This window comes from Python bivittatus, unplaced genomic scaffold (assembly GCF_059951505.1).
Source record: "Python bivittatus isolate LINGU-HERP-01145 unplaced genomic scaffold, Pbiv_v1 ctg000580_np1212, whole genome shotgun sequence".
NCBI classification, from domain to species: domain Eukaryota; kingdom Metazoa; phylum Chordata; class Lepidosauria; order Squamata; family Pythonidae; genus Python; species Python bivittatus.
This window is the reverse complement of record NW_028277087.1, coordinates 6,262,260-6,267,722: the sequence shown is the minus strand read 5'-3', so window position 1 is coordinate 6,267,722 and position 5,463 is coordinate 6,262,260.

Here is a 5,463-nt window from a genome sequence, read left to right as displayed (position 1 = left end):
CGAAGGTCGTTTTTCTTTTGAACGTCCTGACAATGACTTTGGTTTTTCAAAACTCCAGGAATGATCCAGGGGTGTGCATGGCCCTTGAGAGAGAAGGAATGGGGAGGTGGAGGGGGTCACTGGACACGTGTTTGGAAAAAATGGGCTTTCCTATCTGCCAAGGTTGGGAGGGGATGCACACAAGAAACCCTTCGTGCTGAGAGCCTGGGGATGGGACCGGTGCTGCCAAGTATGCCACAGTGCAAGATTGTTCTCATAGCGGTTAACTTGCCACTTGAAAAACAGATGGGTGGGGCAATAATTGCTTCTCCTTGGTTGCTGGGAGGAAACAGCTGGTCGGCAGAGATAGTACATGACCTTTAGGAAAGGATGTAAGAACATAAGCTGTGCCCTGCTGGATCAGACCTCTGACCCATCTAGTCCTGGAGTCTGCTTTCACAGTGGCCCACCAACTGCCCAAGGAAGCCCACTAGTCTCCCAGCAGATGCCTTCAGAGGCAGTCCCATGCCATCACGTTGGCACCCATTGACCCCAGGACTTCCAAGAATTGGTCCAATACTTTTTTGAAGCCAGCCAAGCTGCTAGCCAGCCCACATCTTGTGGGAGACTCCATGCTGCATGAACCTTCTGTCTGTCTTCTGGGTGTGCTCAGAATATAAACTCAGAAAGCAGCAGTATCTATCTGGCCAGGGTCAGACTTGGTATTTGGGTGGAAGACAACCTGGAGATTCCAGGACTGTAGGCTGGGCTGGGAAATTGAAAAAAAAAATCCAGGAGGCAACGATACATTGATACTGTGTTGTTTCCACAAAAACTACATGTAGTCGTCAAGAGTTGAGCTCGACCCAGGGAGTCTTTTTAGAATAGATTTTGAAGTGCTTTAAATACGTCAGTGCCTTGGAAACAATGGATGGGTAACTTGTGGCCATCTCGATGTTGGCTGTACTCCAGCTCCCATCATTCCAGTCAGCATGAAAAGTTGATAGAGGTCATAAGAGAGGTAGTACAATCTGGAGGAAACACAGTTGTGCTGCTTATGGAATTTTCCAAGATAGCATGAAAATAACAATTTTGATGGCAGATTGTTCAGCATGCTGGCAATCTGTAATCTTTTCTTCTCGTGTGCTCCTTAAAGCATGTTTGTCAGTATCCAAGGTACAAAAATCAACCTGCAAATACATGAGCAAAGTGGGGTGAAGGATCTAGAAGACTTTCTAGTGCATTTATACCCTACCTTCCTTCTAGAACCCCAAGTCATTCTATATACCACTCCATTTTTCCCCCATGACTACCCTGTGAATAGGCTGGGTTGAAAGAGAGAAACTGGTCCAAAGTCACTGAGTAAAAGTTCCTTGGCTGAGGAGGGAGCTGAACTTGGATCTCACCAGTCCTAGTCCAACACTTTCACCACGGCATCACCTTGACTTCTGTCATCTTTGGCATTTGCTGTTTATTTAATGATTAAAACAAAACAGGCTTAGCCACAGGTTAAGTCACTTGTTTTGCAAAAGGATGTCCTGACAAGGGGGGAGAAACGCATTTCTGGAGGAGGTCCATGGCAACACCTACCACCTGGTGGCAGCACCTGGTATGATCGATCTCTCTGATGCCCTGGACAAAAGTTGAGAGTCAACACAGACCAGGATTTCTCAACTTTGGCAATTTTAAGATGTGTGGACTTCAACTCCCAGGATTCCCCAGCCAGCATGGCTGGCTGGGGAATCCTGGGAGTTGAAGTCCATACATCTTCAAGCTGCCACGGTTGAGAAACACTGACATAGACAATACTGACCTAGGAGGGGTCACTGCCTTGCTTCAAAGCAAGACAGCTGCTTCTGTCTAATATAAAAAAAAATTGTGAATAACATAGCCAACCAAACAGCCATCTAATCCAACAAGCAGCAATACTGCATACTTCTTCTATTGGTTGCTTATCATGAATAGATATTTACAGATAGACTGGTTCAGAAGATGGAGGTTTGGTAAAGCCACCTGACCAAGCCAGCTGGTCCGGTGTGGGAAATGCAGCCAAAAGGGTTTAATTACAGGAAGAAGCAAGGTCCGCTTGAAGTCATCTGCCCTTTTAAACTCCAAGGCAGGTGTGACCCTTCCAAAGGTGCTGAAGCAACCCCAGACTGCATGTGAAGGATGATGGGAGCTGCAGTCCCACAGCATTTGTATAATTGGTGGAGCCATCCCCTGGCCAGCAGCCTTCTGATCAGCTGTGATTTAAGATACTGCTGACACACTTCACAGAGTCATCAATCTCTCCATCCATCACTTTTTCATGTTTTAATGCTGCACCTGGGGGGGAGGAACCTTACATGTACCTTCAGCTGTTGCCCTTACTCCCCCCTCAAGAAAATGACTAACTTTTCCACCCCCCATTGTTTTGTCATTGATTACTTGATGCTCCTTAATCCTGTTACCTGTATGTGCCTGTACAGGTCCAAGCATCCTTTTGGGTTGAAACGCTGGTTCTTTTTCTTCTCTCATTTGTGACCACACTCTTGACAAATGTGCCAGTTCCTAACAAGAAGAAGGTTCTCTGTATCCTTGCAAGATGAAGAAAAATATATTAAAAAAAAAACCAATCTATGCAGGACAAATACTTAACAATTCTTTAAATGTGTGAAAACCAGCCTCCTGTTATAAGCACATAAGAATCCCACTGGATTTAATTTTAGTCTCTTCTCATTTTTGGCAGCAGTTTTCAGGTTGTTTTCTGGGCCACGAAAAAGCAAGACCGTTGTATTTATGCTTTATATTTACTGGTGTAGAAAATACTAAGCTGGACCAATGGTAGGTCTAATAAATCTAATAAATGAATTATTAAATTGTATGTACTACAGCCAGACTGTAGTTTGTCTTTTAAAACGAGTCTGAACAGAGGCAAAAAAAGCAGTCATCCACTAAGCAATGGCCCTTTGCAAAAAACTGCTTTTGTGGAACAGATGGCATCATCACTGAATTAATCACATTTTGGTAATTTCAAGAGGGTCTGTTGCAGGTCCCTGTTGCTCACCAAGTTCACGGGGCATGGGCCAGGTGACAGGCCTCCTCAGCGGTGGCCCCCAATTTATGGAATATTCTTCAGGTATTTGGAAAACTATTGGCCAAAGCAGCAATGTTCCATTAGGCGTTTGCCCTTCAGTTAAGCGAATGGAGCCTTTGATGTATCCAGATATTTATTTATTAGATTTATATTCTGCCTTTTGGACAGGAGCTCACTTCTTCTATTTTTCCTCACAACAATCCTGCAAAGTAGGTTGGGCTGTGAGGGAGGAACTGGCTCAAAGTCAGCCAATGAGCTTCCTAGGAGGAACTAGAACCTCGGTCTCCCCGTTCCTACTCCAGCCCTTTCTCCACTACACCTGATCGGCTCTTGGGCTGAGAGGAAGGGGCTGGCCGAAATTCAGCCAATGAGCTTCAGTGGCTGCGGGGCAACTAGAACCTGGGTCTCCCCACTCCTAGTTCAGCACCTTCACCATTATACCACCCTGGCTCTCAACGACATTTTTATTGTGGATTTCTAGTATGTATGTATGTATGTATGTATGTATGTGTGTGTGTGTGTATGTGTATATATATATATACACACACACACACACACATACATACACACACATACATACTTACACACATACACACACATATATACATGCATACATACATACATATATATATACACATACACATATATACAGACATACACACACATACACATACACACAGACACAGACATACACACACAGACACACACATACATAGACATACACACAGACACACAGACACACAGACATACACACACATACACACAGACATACACACACATACACACAGACATACACACAGACACACAGACACATACACACGCATACACACACGTACGTACGTATATATGTACGTACGTTTTTAATGCATTGGGCAGGGGGAATTTGCTATATCCTGCCCAGAGTCCATCAAGACTGGGGCAGGCTATAAATACTGTAAAATCAATCAATAAAACAAAGGAAGCCCGTGCCTGTACAACTGTTTGCCCAGTGCCCGGAGGCCGCGGGTGCCTGGATGGGGAGGGACCATTTGCAACTCAACACTAGCAAAATGGAGTAGCTTGCGGGGTTTGGCCCTGGGGTCCGGTGAGTTGTCATCATGCTGGCTGGGGAATTCTGGGATTTGAAGTCCACTCAGGTTCCCAGACTTGAAAAACACTGCATTAAAGTCTTTAAAGGGGAAAAGAGCACCTTGAATTGCTCCTGAAAACAAGAAACTTAGTTTTCAAAACGAAGTGGCCCAGACAAAATAAATAAACACAAGTCCAAAGCCGTTTATTTTAATTTGATGCACTGGATTTGTAAGTCTACCCAGTCTGAAATACCTCTGCTCATTGTACAAGATACAAAACCACAATTAACGAAAAGATGATAAGGGACAGAGAACAATCAGCGTTACTGATTTGGGAGAGTGGGATAGATGCAAGGCCTTAAAATGTATCCTAAAACATTCTTAAATTGTTTGACCCAATTTCCCCTTTTCCCGGAAATAATAACATTATTACCCCCACAAAGAAAAAAAGACTGTTTTAGACAAGCGTCTTGGCAGCATCAGTCCCCACGGGATCCTTGACTCATAAACTAGCAATTACAAATTGCTCCACTACCCCCAGGGCATGCCCAGATTATCCCCTTAGGGGAAATTACCCCCAGTTTAAAACCCCCTCTTCTAAAAACTTGGTCAGAGACGGGAAAACATGACACGTGTAGTCTAAAGCTAGCCTACTTATAACCATACAGGTTCTCCTTTTTAAAAAAAAACTGATTTCCAACCCATCTTATCTCCTGGCCTGTTTTTTTTGGGCCATGCCCTTAAGAGCAATTTACCAGCAGAACAAAGCTGAAACAGGGGAAGCTTGTACTGGAGATGATGAATGAGTAGGAAAAGATCTCGCAGCTCCATTTCTGCCTTGACAGGCAGCTGTCTCTTTTCAGTAAAGCATTATTAACACTTGGGGGATTTACAGCTGCCATCCGATCAAGAATTCCTGCCAGTAAGCTCCACAGCGGGGCAAGTCTATACGTTGTGGTGCTGAAAAAGATGCCAGACTGTTCCTAAATATGATCTTCAATTAGAGACGGGTGATCATCTGTCAGAGATGTTGTAATGCAGTGTTTCTCAAGCTTAGCAACTTTAAGATAGGTGGACTTCAACTCTCAGAATTCCCCAGCCAGCCATGGCTGGCTGGGGAATTCTGGGAGTTGAAGTCCACCTATCTTAAAGTTGCTAAGCTTGAGAAACACTGCTGTAATGGCTCCAGCACGGATCGGGGTTGGACTGGATGACCTCTAGGGTGCATTGCAACTAAGGTTCTATTCTTTCTTAACCCGGTCGCCACTTTGTCCTAGCAGGGGCTGTGCCAGCGTTTTTGGTGACTTGCGGAACGTTTCCACTGGAAACGTCTCCATG